Source organism: Lissotriton helveticus, chromosome 9, assembly GCF_964261635.1.
Source record: "Lissotriton helveticus chromosome 9, aLisHel1.1, whole genome shotgun sequence".
Classification (NCBI taxonomy): Eukaryota; Metazoa; Chordata; class Amphibia; order Caudata; family Salamandridae; genus Lissotriton; species Lissotriton helveticus.
This window is the reverse complement of record NC_136070.1, coordinates 47,691,698-47,710,631: the sequence shown is the minus strand read 5'-3', so window position 1 is coordinate 47,710,631 and position 18,934 is coordinate 47,691,698. Positions and strand designations below refer to the sequence as shown.

At 47.4% G+C, this 18,934-nt stretch overlaps 1 long non-coding RNA gene across 2 annotated transcripts in view; it reads left to right on the top strand.

Moving 5' to 3' along the window:
- Positions 1-18,934, top strand: part of LOC144782613 (uncharacterized) — a 130,003-nt gene that overhangs the window by 57,634 nt on the left and 53,435 nt on the right. The window contains exon 1 of one of the 2 annotated variants that reach the window (XR_013601179.1): positions 6,316-6,461. The exons of the other annotated variant lie outside the window; for it this stretch is intronic. This is a non-coding gene — a long non-coding RNA (uncharacterized LOC144782613). Of the gene's footprint in view, positions 1-6,315; positions 6,462-18,934 lie in introns of those variants that run through there. 2 annotated transcript variants of the gene reach the window in all.

The following is an 18,934-nucleotide window of genomic DNA, read 5'->3' as shown; positions in this document are numbered from 1 at the left end:
AATCACAACAGGGATGAAACTGAAGTACTGATCATTGACAACCCATTCCCCCGGAATGACTCACGGTGGCCAGTGGAACTAGAACTCTCACCCACACCGTCTGACCGTGCAAGAAACCTCTGCATAATACTGGACAGCAAGCGAGCCATGAAATTCCAGACCAATGCACTCTCCTCCCCCTGCTTCCTCACACATTGCATGCTACGGAAAATATTCAAGCGGCTTCACATCAACACCAGACACAGTCACCCAGGCTGATCACCAGCTGTCTGGACTACGGAAGTACACTTTTCATAGGAATCGCCACCCACCTCCGGAAGAGACTTCAGAAATCTGTGGCCAAACTCATCCTCGATCTCCCCAAATGGACCCCCATCAGCCCTCACCTCCGGAATCTCCACTGGCTCCCTGTACAGAAGAGATGCCAATTTGAGACGTTGATCCACACTTGCAAAGCCCTGCACAATCGAGGTCCAGCCTACATCAACCACTGCATTAACTTCGACAAGCCCTCCAGACACCTGTGATCTGCATCCCTGTCACTCGCTCACACCCCTCCCATTCGCCGAAGTAACAGTGGAGGCCATTAATTCTCCTACCTCGCGGCAAAATCCCAGAACGACCTTCCTGTGCACCTCCGAATCTCTACCTCTCTTCTAGATTACAGGAAGGCCCTCGACCTGGCTGTTCGACTGATCTCTCGGGCAACTGGTACTTCCTCAGTGCCTGGATACCCACCCTGGTGATTATCTACACTTTCCAAATCCACTGATTGATTGATTTCTGTTGCTCATTGCTATATTTGGATATTGAACTGATACTAATGAGGTCCAACCATTGCCTATACAGTGTTATCAAGTTTAACAAGCATTGGCATAGCCAATAGGTCTCGCCTTTAGGACCTTATAAGTGTTTAGCCAGGCAGCACATTATCCTGTGTGCTGTGCCACTAGGGATTAAAGAGCTATACAATAGTTGAACACTGCGTACCGTTTATAAGCAGTAGCCATTTATAAATGGTCTGATTTACTCTGCCCGGAGGCAGTAAAAGAACCCCAAAGCCAACACTGATGATACAGATTTAAAAGGCAATTCAGATGGCGGTCTGCGGTGAAATCATCAGATTAAGGGTTGCCAGTTACCCAGACTGTTTTCAACCCAAGGGCTATATTGATGGTAGACGTACACTATACTAACGACTAAGTCATAAAAATACCTAGAGGTGTCGCTGAGTAAGTGCCTGTGGGTCCTACATTTTCAAAAACCTCCTTTGATTTACCCTGAAGCCTATTTCTTTTTAAAACTTTATTGAATAAAGCAAGGATACAATCAACCGTCTCGAACCACCGACCTTGAACCTCGGAGCCCGTTTCAAGTCGTGGCGTGCTTTCAACATGAGCTGTGATCAGTGTTATAATGGGAAGGGGAAATGAGCTACTGTAAATAAAATACTTCCTGAACAGAATTTAATCAGTCAATGCAGATTTAATAAACAAACCTTTCACAACATTTTAAATATTTAAAAATGCAAATCCATACGATTAGCACCCATGCTTATAAAGTACACACTAACTGATTGACTGATTATGCTTATAAAGCGCACTAATGCCGAGGCGTCTTGGCGCTATGTTAGAGTAGGAACTCAAATGGGTGTGCATTCTACTGATGTTGAGGGAAGAGCCAGGTTTTGATTTCTTTCCTAAATGCACATCTGGTGGATAAACTTCTAATATGTAGTGGAAGTTTATTCCAGAGTTTGGACACCAAAAATGAAAAACGCTTTCCTCCACAGCGTGCTCTTTTTATCTTTGGAATTTGAACAAAACCAAGGGAAGAAGATCTTAAAGTCCGAGTAGGGACATAATGTGAGAAGAGAGCTTTGACATCTTTAGCACCCTGAGCTGAAGTACAATAAAAAGTGCACACTTGCACGCATCTGGGAACTCTTAAAGGGGCAAGGACACATTAGCGTCTACCCCTCACATGCATATGCATACTCAAATTTGGTCGGCATTTGCATGCCGACCAAATCAGTCGCGGGACATTTGGTTTCAGTGCTTAATTAAGAGATGATTTCTGAGCCTTGTTCACCGGCATCGTATAAAATGTAAATCACAAAAGAGTAGGATCAAATGGCAGAGGACTCCCACAACAAGGACTATCGTTTCTCTGTCTGTATGCAGGGTGTTTTACGAAACTGCATAATCTCCATAATTACAAGAATAATTAGTAGTACAAATCCACGTTGTTGCCACATGCTGTTTACAGAGCCAGGCTCCACACACCCACACGCTCTTTCTCTGCGGGCACAGTGCAGGCTATGATTTGGAAACTGCTGCATCACGGACGGGTGCCGCGCTTCATGTTAATTTGTTTGTTAGTTTTACACGGGGCTGGAAGTGGCAGAGGCAGACTCAAACATACGCCACACTTTCGGGCACATGCATCATTGAAAATTGCATTCGCAAAGGGTGCGAGTCGCAAAATCTGGCTGTTTGTGAATGCAATTTCATTATTTGGGATGCATCACAATTTTTGTACTGTTCCCAATTTAAGAAATCGCAAAATTGCGATTTCTTAAATTGCTCTTGCATTTAAGGAATCTCAAATTGAGATTCCTTAAATGCAATGCATCAAACTAAAAAAATTAGCGATTTCGCTAATAGGGGGAGCAAATTACCATGAAGTTGACCTTCATGGTAATTTGCAAAAACTTTGAAAAATGCACTAATGTGCATTTTTCAAAGTTCCATTTTACACACACACATGCCCTTGGGGCATGTGTGTGTGCAGGATGTACTTATAGGCAGATTTCAGGGGTGCAACAGGGTGTCCTTTTGACACCCTGGCACCCTTGAAATTGCATTCTCAATTTGCGATTCTCTAATTGAGAATCGCAAATTGAGAATGTCTTCCCATTCATTCCTATGGGCCTCTAGGCCCATAGGAATGAATGGGGATGTATTCCTTAATTGCGATTCGCAATTTGTGAGTCGCAATTAAGGAATTTTAAGAAATCGCTATTTTTTTAGCGATTTCTTCATGCATAGCCTTTTGCAATTCCTTATTAGCGAATCCTTATTTTTTGCTAATAAGGAATCGCAAATGGCATTGTTGATGCATGTGGGCCTTTTTCTCTAACATTGCTCGCTAAGCGGGCGCGTACACTGGCATTGTTAAGGATGAAGTGCAGCATATGTGTGAGGCTGTGTTGGCCCACCAAACGCCCGCAATAAACAGCAAGCAGCATAAGTAAAGATGCCTGCATTCTGACCAATAAAGGCTGACTCCTCACCCCAGTACTCCCTGCAGGACCCCGTTACCAACGCCAAGATCCTGGAAAGGTGATCCTCCGTGACCCTGAAACCTGAAGGTGGAATTGTGCATGGGTCCAGCATTTTCATAGCGGCCAGCACTTTTCTTTCGCCGACCCGCCTTTGTAAGCAAAGTTGCACAACAGGCGCTTGTTAAACCAGGGCAGGCCGCCAGTCTCCAGCAGGCAAGATCAGGGAAGCTCGAGAGCTGAGCCCGGAGAAAGCCAAAGCAGGAAGTAAAAATTAGACCACAATGAAAGCCACGGCCGCGAAAATGAAAGGTAAAACAAAACTGATGTCAACCTGCATGCCGCTGAGTGACACAAAACAGATGATGCAGCTGAAGAACCGGCAAGAAAGTGAAAGCGAGCATGATGCATGACAAGCATGCATGCGCTAAAAGTAAATAACAAGGATGCAAGCTTGGAAAAAACAAGCATTGGCGAGCAGTCCTCCGACCGGTAATATGCTGCATGAGGAGATGCAGATTTACATCTCTGTATGAGACAGGGTATAAGCGGTACGTATTTGGTGAGCAAGTGAAGGCAGCCGTCAGCTCTATTGAGTCATGTGGAGTGACGGGCGGTTGAAGCGCAAGTTCAGTACACAAGAAGAACGTGGGGAAATTGGAAGAGACGTGCATGTGAACGCGCTGTGTGATGCTCAGCGAAGGCAGGATCCCCTTGTGGCTAGATGATAACCCGATGGATCCGTGTCATCTAGGCGATAAATCGATGTTATGGTCACAGTGTCAGCACAAGTTCTGTATGTGTAGGCGACAAGAGAAAGATAGGGCAGCGTCAGCACATAGCAGTGCTGAAGGTGGAGTAGTTGGCTGGATCAAAGATGGGGCAGCGATAACAAACAAGCGTTGGCCCGCGCAGCGCGAAATAAAATAAAAAATAAAAAAACGCCAGTGGTGACGCGAGTTGTGCGCGCGCGACCGGAAAAAGTGCTGTGCACGTTGCGCGCTCTTGTGTGCGTTCTAGCAAGCTGGTGGCCGGCAAGGTAGCGCTTTTTAAAGCAGCTACTAAATGTCTCGCAAGAGTTGCGCATGCGCTAACTCCGGCGAGACCTAAAAATGGCCAAATAATGAGGTAATACTATTACAAAATGTGCTGCATTATGCTGCATAATTTTCCATTTCTTGCCACATAAAAATAATCAACACAGCCACATAATTTGGCCCTCTCCTGCCACATAATTCCAGTGGCCTGCTGACCCTTTAATATGCCCCAAAAATGTGACTTTTCTCTTGCCCTTCTTAATGGCAGAGCAGTCCATACATTCTTTCTTAAAGATTTGGTTAACAAATATTAATTTTAATAAATGCTACTTAATGCAATATTTTAACGTATATGCATTAAATTGAAACAAAAATGTCACAAAAAATTAACTAAAAAGCAATTCTAAATAGGTGGTCTAGTTGTATTTTAGAAACAAGTGTTGCACGATTCAAACCGTGGATGTTTTGATGGCTCGGCTGCTGCTCTGGCACTTCGGGCCCAGTGACGCCCTGTGCGGCTCTGGCTGAGTTCTACCTGTGAACCTGCTGTAGTGCACACGTGAGACACACGCAGTGTGCACCCGTCGTGCAAAGCTGCAGCCTTTAGGGGAGGCTTCCTCTGCCAGCGACACTAATTCTGTTTGTCTTGTTTGTGTGCCAAGTTTCCCTATGAACCTGCTCTCCCTGTGAACCTGCTGTAGGGCACACGTGAGACACACGCAGTGTGCACCAGTCGTGCAAAGCTGCAACCTTTAGGGGGGCTTCCTCTGCCACCGCCACTAATTCTGTTTGTCTTGTTTGTGTGCCAAGTTTCCCTATGAACCTGCTCTCCCTGTGAACCTGCTGTAGTGCACACAGTGCGACACACGCAGTGTGCACCAGTCGTGCAAAGCTGCAACCTTTAGGGGGGCTTCCTCTGCCACCGCCACTAATTCTGTTTGTCTTGTTTGTGTGCCAAGTTTCCCTATGAACCTGCTCTCCCTGTGAACCTGCTGTAGTGCACACAGTGCGACACACGCAGTGTGCACCAGTCGTGCAAAGCTGCAACTCTTAGGGGAGCTTCCTGCGCCAGGGTCCAGCTTCAGTAATTCACTTTGTCATGTTTTTGTTTCACGTTTCACTAATAATGACCCTTCCTGTGACACAGGACAAAAACTGAAGTGTTCTTCGATACACTATTCCTTATCAATGTTACCAATTGTATTAGCTTTAAAAGAAAGCAGGGTTATGTTAAATCCTGCAAGAATTGAACGTGCTGGGAAATGTGTCTGGACATTGTGTGGACAAATTCTTTGAACATTGGGTGTTAAAAAATAAAGTAGGGAGGAGGATTGTTTGAGCGCGCCCCTCTGTAGTGTTTGCTCCTCTTACATTGTGTTTGCTTTCGATACTTGCACAAGTGCCACCATTGCCTACAAGTAACGTTTGTTCTTGTGTTTGAGTGTCTGCCATTTATTGCAGTATTATACCTCTACTTGTACTTTGTACGCCTTTGTAACTTGCACACGTCACCTTTTCCTCCTGTAATGCACCGTGTGCTACCTCTTGTATTTTGTTTGGCCACATTTGTTACTTTTGCCTCATGTAACTTATGTTTGCTTTTGTAATTTGTTCACTTGTAATTTTCTCCTCACGTATCAGTGCTGTTCATATTGTGCAGCGCTCTGACACCTTCGGGTAAAGTCCGCGCTATATAAAAACGCATAAAAAATAAAAAAAATAAAAAAATGTGTGTGGGGTGCCGAGCAGGCTTTCTTTCTATCCCTCTTGTGAGTTAAAGGGCCGTGCCCAGGAGAAGAGCTAATTTCTGAAGCATGGAGAGGGTGTGGAGGGCCTGAAGTCTGGATATAGACACACACCCGGAGGGAGGGACACTCAATCCTGCGGTGAGAGGAGGCTCGGACCCTGATCGTACTCCAAGTTCTCCTGCTGTGGAATGCGCTTCCTCCCTCGTGACCCCCCCCCCCCCCCTTACACTCCTCTCCACATCGCAGGAAAAGACGCGGGGGAGGAGGGAGAGGAGAAAGTTTTGCAGGAGTGCTGACGGATGCACTGAGGCTTCCGAGGACGGGGCTTCTGTGGGCACCGGGCAGGGGACGGGCACTGCAGACCCCGGCTGTGCGGGATTAGAGGCTGGCACGGTAAGGGTGCTCCTGGGCAACGGGTGGGGGCATGGCGGCCCTGGGTGGGGGCGCATCTCGCTCGCCAGCTGTGACATCTGTTTCCCTTTAATAGACGGGTTGTCTGAAAGTGGGCACAGTCTCTGGTCTCCGCTCCAGAGCGCTCGGACGGGGTACCGGGCACTGAGGCGCTATAACCGTGCGGTGTAGAGGCGCTCGGTGCCCTCAAAGCCGGGGTGCTGCAACCCTGCCCAGCTCTGCCCCCCCCCCCCCCCCGGGCCCGGGGACGTGGCATGGTCCCCTCCCTGCCTCTCCGCCGGTGGGGGCGGCCACCACCCTCTTTCTGAACCAAGAAGGAGTTACTTAAACAGAAACGCAGTTTTATTCCTCATAAAAAAAATTTGTTCAGTTGTTTACACCAGGAGGATGAATTGTCCCACTTTGCTACCCAGATCACAAGCTTTTTTCCTGATTTCACGTTTTCGGCGCGGACTGTACCTCAAGACGCATGTAAAGCGACCTGACACTCTCGGGCTAGGTTCGCGCTGCAGAATATGCCTACATATGAAAAGTAATGCAACTTTATGAAAAACCTATTCACGAACGCAGTTTTTTCAGTTTTATTTTATTTATTTGAGTTTTATGTAGCACTGGCTAGACCCGGAGGTATCCGAGCGCTTTACATACGGTTCCACAAAACTGCATCAATTACACGTTACATGAGGACATTTCAAGAGCTTAGAAGGGTAAGCGGGTGGGGTAAGGTGCAGGCCCGGTTCTAGCGGGTGGGCCGGGTGGGCCAGGCCCACCCAAACATGAGCCTGGCCCACCCAACCAGGAGCCTTGGCCCTCGCAGTAAGGGCTTTAAGCAAGGCATGCAACGCACAGGTCGTGTGTGTCAGCCCGGGCCGAGACAGCTTCCTGGCGCGCACACACACACACACACACAAACAGTTTTAGAGATTAGCGCAGCCCTGAGTACTTGACAGGTCTTTAAAAGACCATTTACATGTTAACGAGGCTTTGTTTATTTTTTCACCCCTTCATCTCTGCATGGCAAAAGGCGACAAATCCTTTCTTTGACAATGGTAACCTTTGGTAACCTTTGCCTACGTCCTGCTGCCTTGATATTTCTTTTTCTATGCAGCACAGGAAAAAGAAGTTTGTTTATTTCCAGTCACCTTTCCTGACCCCTGCAGTGGCTTATCACATCAGGCTGTGACACACATTTTGACTAATGGAGTAGGTAAGAGAACGTGTTACATTTTTTTTTCTTTTTAAAATCTGCCCAGGCCCAGCAGGACACATACTTCGTATTCGCTTCATTTAAACAGTTTTTTTTTCATTATCATGGCCGAAGCAGGACAACATTAAGACAATACAAAATGCCCACATAATGCTGGTGATTAATGATCCTGCTGGAGAGCAATCATTTGTCTGTTAGTAGTTTTTAAATGCAGATGAGCTGTATTTCATGTGGATAGCTCAGTGGGTTACTGGCTTTGTCACAGAGATCCTTGTGTTACTTGCAGTTCAGAAGTTACAATCCTAACGTAGAACAGTGACCAATGAGCTGCTTACAAAATTGAATGGTATAGATAGAACTTCGCTTTTTTTATTTTGTGATATAGTTAGAACTTCCCCAGTCTTTCATTATTCTAATGTTGCTAACATGAGTATGTTTGGGCAGATATACATTTTTATCAGTAAAGCGGACACCCATGGAATACTCTTTAAATCCTAAGGTTGTGTTTCCCCAGACCAAACCCTCTTAAAATATACTGTCCACCAGTATGGATGACCTATGATTCCTACACCTTGTAATCCTCATTGGCTTATGTGACATTCCCTTAGACTGTTTTACATACTTGTATGAGTCATTGTCTCTGTATAATGTATGCGTTGTGTAAAGTACTGACACACTACACTGATATGAGTAGTGCTATACAACAAAGGAAACACATATGAGGGAGTGGCTACGTAGAGATGAGGGCACTGGAGGAGGGTGGCAGTGAGGGAATCTGAGGAGGAGGTTATGGGGTGGAGGGAGTAGCTATGGAGAGATGAGGGGCACTGATGGAGGGTGGTAGTGAGGGAGTCTGAGGAAGAGGTCAATAGGGGGGCTATGGAGAGATGAGGGGTACTGGTGGAGGGTGGCAGTAAACGCACAGCGCTCTAGGCGACAGTATAAAGGCAAGGACTTGTGGGGTATCGCGAGACTCGATCGACCTCCTGAGGCGGAAAGCTGGGAGACATACTGTATGCTTTTGTAATTTTACCTGTGAAATACTCAGTTTATTTTGATTTTTGCCATATTTTAATTGGGCTCACTTGCAGTATCTTGCACCCAGCTCACCCTGCAGACACCCTTCCCCCAGCCAAGATAGGCGCTGAGGTTGAAGGAGACTGAGGCGCTGAATCAGAATAGCGGCCATCTTGGGGCAGTAAACGCACAGCGCTCTAGCGCTCTAGGCGACAGAATAAAGACAGACGGGCATGCTTCCGCACAGCGGACGCGATCAGCGGGCGCCCCTCCGTTGCGCCGAAGTCAAGCCAAAGTCCAGCCCGTCTGCGCCCGTCCGCGCTGAGGACGGGCCAGGGGCCGGTCATGCTGCTCAGGTAATCTCCACTAACCAATTATCCAGAGACCTCATAGTGTCACTGAATAAGCAGCCCAATTGTTGTCATCAGGCACTTAATGTTGACACCTGGTTAGGTCCGGTTAGCTGTTATGGCTGTAAACAGACACTTGAACCCCATCAAAAATCTACGAGAAAAGGGGAACCCAAAACGATATTTGGAGGACTAATAAATGCTAGATCTATGTGCAAAAATGCACTTCATGTGCATGATCTAATAGTAGAGAGGGAGCTTGATTGTCTGTTCATTACCGAGACATGGTTAAAAGAATGGTCCAATCGGATATTGTACACGCTCTCCCCCCAGGGTTCTCAATCCAGAGGTTGGATAGACCAATACAGCGCGGTGGAGGCGTAGCAATTATTCACCGAGACTCTTTATCATGCAAGATCACGGAGTTAGCGGATATTAGAGGAGCTAAAAGTATTCATTTCTGTCTTCAGCTCCATGACTCCTTTACCTTCGCGGGTGCCTTAGACTACCGCCCACCGGGTCAGCAAACTCATTTTTTGGAAAGCCTTGGGGAAGTGCTGAGTAATCTGACACTTAAATTTTCTAACTTTTCACTTTTGGGAGACCTGAATATCCACTTGGTTGACATTACTGATCCAAATGTAATTTGTTTTAGAGAAATAATGAATGTTTTAGGACTAACTACGAAAACTGTAGACTCTACACACAGAGCGGGCCACATCCTGGACTGTATTTGTTCCAACTTAGAATCGATTAAAGTAGAGATCCCCCTGACACAAACCTGGTCAGACCATACATTTATTGCATTCAGTATCTTAGTGGATAGTAGGCGGATAATAAAGAAAGAGGCACAAAGCTGTGGGAGGAATACACCATGTTGGAGTAAAATTATAGGTCACCCTGACTTTTTGAGATGGGCGAAGGAGGGCAAACCCACTCTGACAGGAAACCCCACCACAGACAATCAGCAGTTTGGGGAATGGGTCAGCGAGATAGGGAACCGGTTGAAACCCCTAAGCTCAGACTCTAGCCTCCGTTCTAAGAAGAAATCGGCACCCTGGTTCTCGATAACCCTAAAAGAAACTTTAGGCGAAGTTAGATTACTAGAACGCAGATGGCGCCGTAACTAAGATAGCAAAGAGCATGAGGTGTACAAGATGGCCAGGAGGCACTATCATGCTCTCATCAAAAGCGCAAAGGCCAATTTCTACACAGTGGCTATCGAATCCACAAAAAATAAGCAGAGGGAAATCTTTAGAATTGTCAACAGTTTTAGAAACCCGAAATTCCTGACTCAAGAAATTCCATCATCCCAGACTCTCTGTGACTCCATTGCCAATTATTTTGAACACAAAATACACAATCTTACTAAGGATTTTCCCCCTTATGAGCCAGTGGTTTCAGATGAAATTACCAAGGCCGACACAAACATGGCTTGTCTGAAGGTCTTTTCTCCAATTACTATGGAAGATACCCGCCATGCTATATCTTTAATGAAGTCAGGATCTCCTTTTGACCCCTGTCCTCCGGTCGTATTAAAAGCCATGATAGAGGAGGTAACCCCTGTGATAAATTCTATTATTAATTCATCACTCCTCTCAGCTGAGATCCCAGCCCAATGGAAACTCGCAGCCGTAAAACCACTCCAGAAGAAGACCGTACAGGATCCCACGACCCTGTCTAATTTGCGCCCTATTTCACTTCTCCCAGCACTCTGTAAACTAGCGGAAACTTTTGTAAACAGGCAGCTTACTGCTTTCTTAGAAGGGAATAATATACTCCATCCCAATCAAGCGGGTTTTAGAATCCAGCACTCCACGGAGTCTGCCCTTCTGTTTACAACTGAAACTATACGTGCTGCCATGGATCAGGGCAAGATGGCTGTCCTGATCCTTTTAGACCTCTATGCAGCCTTTGATACGGTGTCCCATGCCATTCTTTTAGATCGCCTGGCTAGTGCTGGCATAGTGGGAACCGTATTAGAGTGGCTTAAGAATTTCCTGACGGATCGGCGCCAAGTAACGACCTTAGGGCATTTTTGCTCAGGGGAAAAAGTATTGAAGACAGGGGTTCCCCAGGGCTCAAGTCTGAGCCCTACGCTTTTTAATCTCTATATGGTCCCCCTGATCAAGTTAATCTCTTCCGTTGACATCAGCATTATTGCGTATGCAGCTGGTTCTAGTCCTTGATAAGGACATGGCAAACGCAGAACAAAATCTGCAAAATTGTCCAGCAGGAACATTCACACGGATGGAAAACAACCACTTGAAGTGTAATTCCGCTGAAAAAGGAAATGTTGCCTTTTGGTCTTAACAATCCATTCTCTCCTCAGGAATGGCCAGAGAATGCAGAAGCACCCCCGAGCACTATTAGTACAGTATGAAATTTAGGGATCAAATTTGACGACACCCTTTCCGGCTCATGTTTTAACATCAAGGGCCTACGGAAATTCTTCGATGATCTTCCCTTGGAAGCCAGGCGCACGGTGGCAGTCGCATTAATTACAACAAGGCTGGACTACTGCAACAGCCTGTATGCAGGGGCAAATAAAGCGGCCTTTCATAGGCTTCAGATGGTCCAGCACGCCGCGGCCCGCCTGGTACTTAGATGGCCTAGAAAGTCTTCTGCCTCTGCAGCACTGGATGCCCTTCATTGGCTCCCCATCCAAAAACGTATTCTGTTTAAAATACTAATCATCACCTATATGGCCTTTCATATGCAGGGCCCGATATATCTTCGAAAAAACTTCACACGATATCACCCTTCCCGCAATCTCAGGTCCGCCACAGCCAACCTGCTTATTGTTCCCACATTTAGACTCCATACAAAGGGAGGTAAATCCCTGGCAGTACTAGGTGCCAGGGCGTGGAATAAACTACCTTGCCATCTGCGTCAGATTACCCCCGAACCATGTTTCAGGAAATTTCTCAAGACTTGGATATATAGTCTTTCGGACCCTATATGTAAAGCATTAGTGTAACTCCCTCCCCTTTCTGGGCAGTATGACTGCGAACCATCTTCGGCCAGTCAGAGTCAATGCGCCAATATGCTCCTTGGAGTGATAGTGCGCTATATAAATGGTATATCATATATCATATCATATCATATCAATCCAACGAGGAGGTCAATAGGGGGGGCTATGGAGAGATGAGGGACACTGGTGGAGGGTGGTAGTATGGAGTCCAAGGAGGAGATCACGGGGGGGCTACAGAGAGATGAGGGGCACTGTTGGAGGGTGGTAGTGAGGGAGTCTGAGGAGGAGGTCAGGAGGGGGAGGGGTTACAGAGAGATGAGGGGCACTGGTTGAGGGTGGCAGTGAGGGAATCCGAGGAGGAGGTCATAAGGGGAGGTGCTATGGGGAGATAAAGGGCACTTGTGGCGTGTGGCAGTGAGGGAATCCGAGGAAGATGTCAATAGTGGGGCCATGGAGGGGTGAGGGGCACCGTTGGAAGGTGGTATTAAAGGTATTTACAGAGAAAGAGGCTATTGGTGCTGCGCCAAATAAGAATTTTGCATCAGTGCTGAAGCCGGCCCTGTCATGGCCTTTCTGTTTTTGTTTATTTAATTAGCAGTCTGGCCATAAGGGCTACTGTGAAACATACTTTAAAGTGCATGCTAATTATATTTACTGCTATATTCAATGTTTTAAGTATGAAGGTGATTTTACTAATGTTTTTACCGGGAAAAATGAAAGTGGAGCCCGATGGTGCCTGATATGGGGCTGGGGCCCAAGTTCATCTCTGAGATAAGGTGCACTGGAGAGGAACAGTGGATAATCAAGCCTGTAAGGGAGTGCGTTGCAGATTCCGTGGTCAGGTGGAGGTAGTAATGAAGAGGGATTCTCCCTGAAGGCTCTCACAGAGGGAGCCCGAGAAGTGCCACTTGCCTGATACTCCCACCTCAGAAACCTCCTCTTCCCATCAAAGGAACATTACATGGAAAAACACTTTTTGAGAGTGATAACATTAAAAGGATATTTGGAAAAGAGTGAGTTTTACTGGGCCTTGTAAGACGAAGAAGAGATAAAGGAGGGCCCTGAAGCAGGTCTGCCTAGACATGTATGCGACAAATCGAGCCCGCAGTGGCCCACCCAAATGCACCCTTGGCCCACCCAAATTCACATTCCTGAAGCCGGGCCTGGTAAGGTGTAGGAGGGAGATAGGATGGATGGAGAGATGAAGGGGAGTCTGCCCAAAGTCCGGCTGGGTAGGTGAAGGCCGAGTGGGAAGTCCACAGCCCCTCTCCTCTATAGCTAACAGGTAGCTCCATCAGGCTTCAGTCAAGCAGTTGTTATGAAGACACTCGTTTAGAATCTGGAAAACACTCGATGGCAAATAAATCTTATTTTTAGTCCCGCAAAACGGCAGAACTCTCGGCTGGCCACGCCCTGAGCTTCGGGTGGAGTGTATTTTGGCGGGGTTTGACTGCCTGGCCCGGATTCTGAAAAGTTTGGTGGGGTAATGCACCCTCTGAACACCTTGTTGGGTGTAGCCTCAAATTTACTTATACTTTATGTTGGATATTGCGTCGGGCTCATTCCAACGCGAAGATCATGATGTCATCAGAGGCATCTCATCGGAAGGGCTGCGCACAGCAGTATTGTGAACAGTGGCCAGGGTCAAATCCCCACAAAACGCACACGAGGAGGTGTGGAGCGGTGACCTGGCGTGTGTAACCCCCACAAAACATGCACAGGCACTCCATCAACCCAGAAGAAATCACTTTCAGGTGTCTTTCTTGGCTTTATTAGTCCTTCTTCTATTTCTGTCCTCCGCATGCTTTGTGGACCTTGTAAGAATATATTTTATACCTGATCACTTACTTTAGAATGTAATCCCGCTCTTGGCTTAGGAGCTCGTGTGTTAGGGTGAGTTTTATACCGTTTTAACGGGGAACATCCTTTACAACACAACTTTTACAACAAAGTACCTTTATGACGCAACCATTACAACGCAACTTTTACAACGTCTTGCGCTGGGGGGCGCTCTAGGATATGGAATAGTTTCCAACACCTTCCCTACTATCCACGGGGACTGGAGTTGGAATAGTAAATTAAACTATTCACTATCCAGCGCCCCCCAACGCAAGTCGTTGTAACAACTTGCGTTGTAAAACTTGCTTCGTAAAGGCATGCGTTGTAATAGCATGCGTTGTAACGCCATACATCCCGTTTTCACACTTTGTTTCAGTGCCCCTTTTTACCGGTTCTCCATTTAGTCAAACTGTGTGCCCGCACCTTGCTTTACTGCTGTGCCGCTTGGTGCCCGCAGCTTGCTTTGCTGCACCGCCTGGTGCCCGCACCTTGCTGCGCTGCACCACAAGGTACACGCACCTTGCTTCGCTGTGCCACCTGGTGCCCGCACCTTGCTTCGCTGCGCTACCTGGTGCCCACACCTTGCTTTGCTGTGCCACCTGGTGCCCGCACCTTGCTTCGCTGCGCCGCCTGGTGCACGCACCTTGCTGCGCTGCGCCACCTGGTGCCTGCACCTTGCTGCGCTGTACCTCCTGGTACTCTCATCTTGCTTCTCTGCACTGCCTGGTACTTGCATCTGCTTTGCTGCACTGCCTGTAGCTCACTGCACTGCCTGGTACGCGCACCTTGCTTTGCTGCACTACCTGTAGCTCACTGCACTGCCTGGAACCTGCACCTTGCTTTGCTGCACCACCTGTAGCTCACTGCACTGCCTGGTACGTGCACCTTGCTTTGCTGGACTGCCTGTAGCTCACTGCACTGCCTGGTACGTGCACCTTGCTTTGCTGCACAACCTATAGCTCACTGCACTGCCTGGTACGTGCACCTTGCTTTACTGCACTGCCTAGTACGTGCACCTTGCTTTGCTGCACCGCCTGTAGCTCACTGCACTGCCTGGTACCTGCACCTTGCTTTGCTGCACCGCCTGTAGCTCACTGCGCTGCCTGGTACCTGCACCTTGCTTTTCTGCACCGCCTGTAGCTCACTACGCTGCCTGGTACCTGCACCTTGCTTTTCTGCACCGCCTGTAGCTCACTACGCTGCCTGGTATCTGCACCTTGCTTTGCTGCACTGCTTAGTACCTGCCCTTGCTTTGCTGCACCGCCTGGTACCCTCACCTTGCTTTGCTGCACCGCCTGTAGCTCACTACGCTGCCTGGTACCTGCACCTTGCTTTGCTGCACCGCCTGGTACCTGCACCGTGCTTTGCTGCACCGCCTGTAGCTCACTACGCTGCCTGGTACTTGCACCTTGCTTTGCTGCACTGCTTGGTACCTGCACCTTGCTTTGCTGCACTGCCTGGTACCCGCACCTTGCTTTGCTGCACCAAATAGTACCCGCACCTTGCTTTGCTGCACCAAATGGTACACGCACCTTGCTTTGCTGCACTTCCTGGTACCCGCACCTTGCTTTGCTGCACCAAATGGTACCCGCACCTTGCATTGCTGCCCCGCCTGGTACCTGCACCTTGCTTTGCTGCACTGCCTGGTACCCGCACCTTGCTTTGCTGCACCGCCTGGTATCTTGCTGTGCTGCACCGCCTTTGTACCCGCACCTTGCTTTGCTGCACCAGCTGGTACCCGCACCTTGCTTTGCTGCACCGCCTTTGTACCCGCGCCTTGCTTTGCTGCATCGCCTGGTACCCGCACCTTGCTTTGCTGCACCGCCTGGTACCCGCACCTTGCTTTGCTGCACCGCCTGGTACCCACACCTTGTTTTGCTGCACCGCCTTTTGCTCGCTGCACTGCCTGTTGCTCACTGCACTGCCTGTTGTTCGCTGCACCACCCGTTGCTCACTGCACCGCCTGTTGCTAACTCCACTGCCTGGTGCTCGCACCTTGCTTGGTTGCACCGCCTGCTTCTCGCACCTTGCAGCGCTACACTACCTTTTAATCACACGTTGTAAGTCTATTTCGAGTAGCTGGGCTTTGAATGCAGCATACCCATGAGTTGTGGTGAACCTTCATGGATAATAGCCCATTAGCCACGAGTAGGGGGCAAAAAACAACTGGCTTCCCTCTCGGTTCACTAATTGCATCGTCTTTAGGGCAGTAGTGGGTGTATGAATGTTTCTAACTTTATGATTAGACTCACGTCAAACAATCGCCACTGAGTGCAGTTGCATACTTTAATATACTAAACTGAAATGCGTTGCAACAGCGGCATTGTGCAGCACACACCCTGAACTGATGTATTGGAAAGAACATTCGAGTAACGATTAAAGAAAAGGCGACACTGTGAAAAAGCAATTGCCTAGGATCACACAATGTGGTCAAGTGGAAGCCGGGATTGAGGCATTGTTTCCTGGTCTCACGTTGTGAATTTGGTCACTTCATGCTTACCTTTTTGTCTCTCCAGTTTTATATCAAAGTTTAATGCTTTGTGCTTAATTCTTTATGGCAATAAATCAGTGCACTGTGTTAGATACATCCGGGCTATGCATGTGTCACAAAGATTGGTGTTGGTAGTGTTTGGAGGAGGGTGATGTTTTATTGCAGCAGCTAAAATGAAAACCAGAGCACCCACCCTTGGAGAGTGTATTGAGAACATTTGCTCCACCCTTGACCTAATTCACCCCCCCACTCCTCGCCCATCCAACTATTTATTAATGCATTGCGCCAAGCAGTCATGTCCATTCTCCATCCATCCATTCAATGATCAGACAATGATCTATAATGGAAAATGTTTTGTAAAAAGCACTACATTTGCAATGTATTTTCAAATCTTTCTCGCGGTGGGGGAGGACCCCCCTAATCCCTCTTGCAGTGACCAGGCTTGTTCGCTGCGCTCGCTTGCGACATGCAGCACGGGGGCTGGTCTGAAGCTTTGCCCGGGCTCCTAATGGTGGCTCGTGCAGCCTGGTTTATCTTGCACTGCACGAAGGTCACCATAAGGGATACAAAGAAGAGAACCTAGAGGTGGGTGTGTGGAGGAGCAAAGCACCTGTACCTTTGTTTACATTTTCTTGTATGTTGGTGCAAACCTTTGCTTCATAGGGCGGAGGGGGTTATACTATGGAAACAGAGCCTCTGATGCAAGGGACATGGTGGCTTCTTATATGGATGGCCGATCTGCCCAGCACATGCTGCTGACCACCTCTACCTCTTCACCACATGGTGGTTGAGAGGCCCACTGAGCACCACCTGAACACAACACCCTGAGGCTGCGGAGGCGGCCACAGTGTGCGCTACACGTATGCACCAAGGTGAGCACCAGCTGCTGACATCCACTGCAGTCTGGTTCCCTTCCCAACCTTTTGACTTCTGTGGACCCTCAGTTAATCATAATTGAAACCAGGGACCCCGCTGAACCACTATTGGAATCCAAGGACCCCGCACCCCTGAGTCATTACTGGAAGCCGGGCACCCTGGCCTAAACATTGAAAATAATTTCAACTGCAAAACTGTACACAATAAAAATGCAGAAAAAGGCATTGCTCAAACAAATACACAAATGATGACACATTTATTTAATTCATAAACACACATAAAAATAAAAATCTTTCTCTTACTTGAAAGATTGGATCTTTTATTAATTCAATTGAGGTCTCTCATCGTCCATACTAAATTCTGTTTGATGCACCTTCACTGCTCCCACAAATCAATCTGAGGTTACTAACTTTATTTTTAGCCTCCAATTTCCCTTTTCTTCACATTTACAGTACGTGTAATATTTTTCAATTATACATTTAGCTTCTTTATTTATATACACTTCATTAACCTGTGAGTTGTATTTTATTGTCTAAGCAGTCTCTGACCCCCAGGGGTCCCCAGACCACAGGTTGGGAGCCACTGACCTACTGTGTTCTGAAGATCACCAGTTTGCATCTTAGGAAGGCCAACTCCGTCATGCATCTTTCTGAGACTGGTAAATTGATTTAAGTTACAATGAGTAAACATGGTGCATTATCAGCATTAACCCGTTTGCCACGGCCACGATTTCGCGGCAGTGCGGCACTTCCGCAAAATGGGGGGAGCCGCGTCGGCCGTTGGACGCGCGCAGCACTACGGAGGTAGTGCTCAGGACGTCCAACGGCCGACGGCAGCACTTAAGGGGTTAAGAGCTACTGAGATACAAGAACGTCACTCGTTGACATGACCGATATGTACAATTCTAGATGGGTAAGAGAGAATAATGGGGATTTTTTCACCCAGGGGCTCATGGGGACATTAAAGGCACACACTTTAATCAAGAAGAGGGAGAGCGAGGTACGTAGTGGACCTTTCCTCCTGTATCAAATAGATAATCAAAAGAAATCCACTAGAAAGCTAAACTGATACCCTTCCAGATATAGTAGTATTCCTTAAGGGAAAAGATAACTTTTCTTAAAATACCCCTCACCCACCAAAAGGTCCCTTGGTGGCATGCTTCATTATCTGGTTCCTCCCACCCGCTGCAGGACGGGGTGTGCTGCAACCGACGGAGACGTGGGAGCACTTTCTGGAAAGCGTGGGCTGTGTTACTAAAAGATAGGAGTGGAAGGGTCAGTTAGATAGTGAACAAAAATTCTAAAAAAGACCTGGCCACTAGGGACCTAAACTTTATTGCATCCTGTGGCTGGTATTGTTAAAAACGGGGGTGTTGGACATTCACAATATTATGTATGTGTTACTCCTGGTCATTAAAGGCACAACAAGAACACTATCTACTATTAACCATCTGTAATTTTTTTATTTGTTTCTTTTATTTATTCGAATTTCAACATACAAGAAGACTGTCATGATTTTGTACAAATCATATCATCAGAGAGGAGAATGGCTTGCACAATATTCAGCGTAAATTTAAACACGTTATATAAACATGGTGCAAGTACCACCCTGCACACGTGATAGCTTTTCACAGGGTTAACAAATATAACATATCCGTCTCCTAGTCTTAAATGAAAAGTGGCATAGCATTTCTTCCGCATT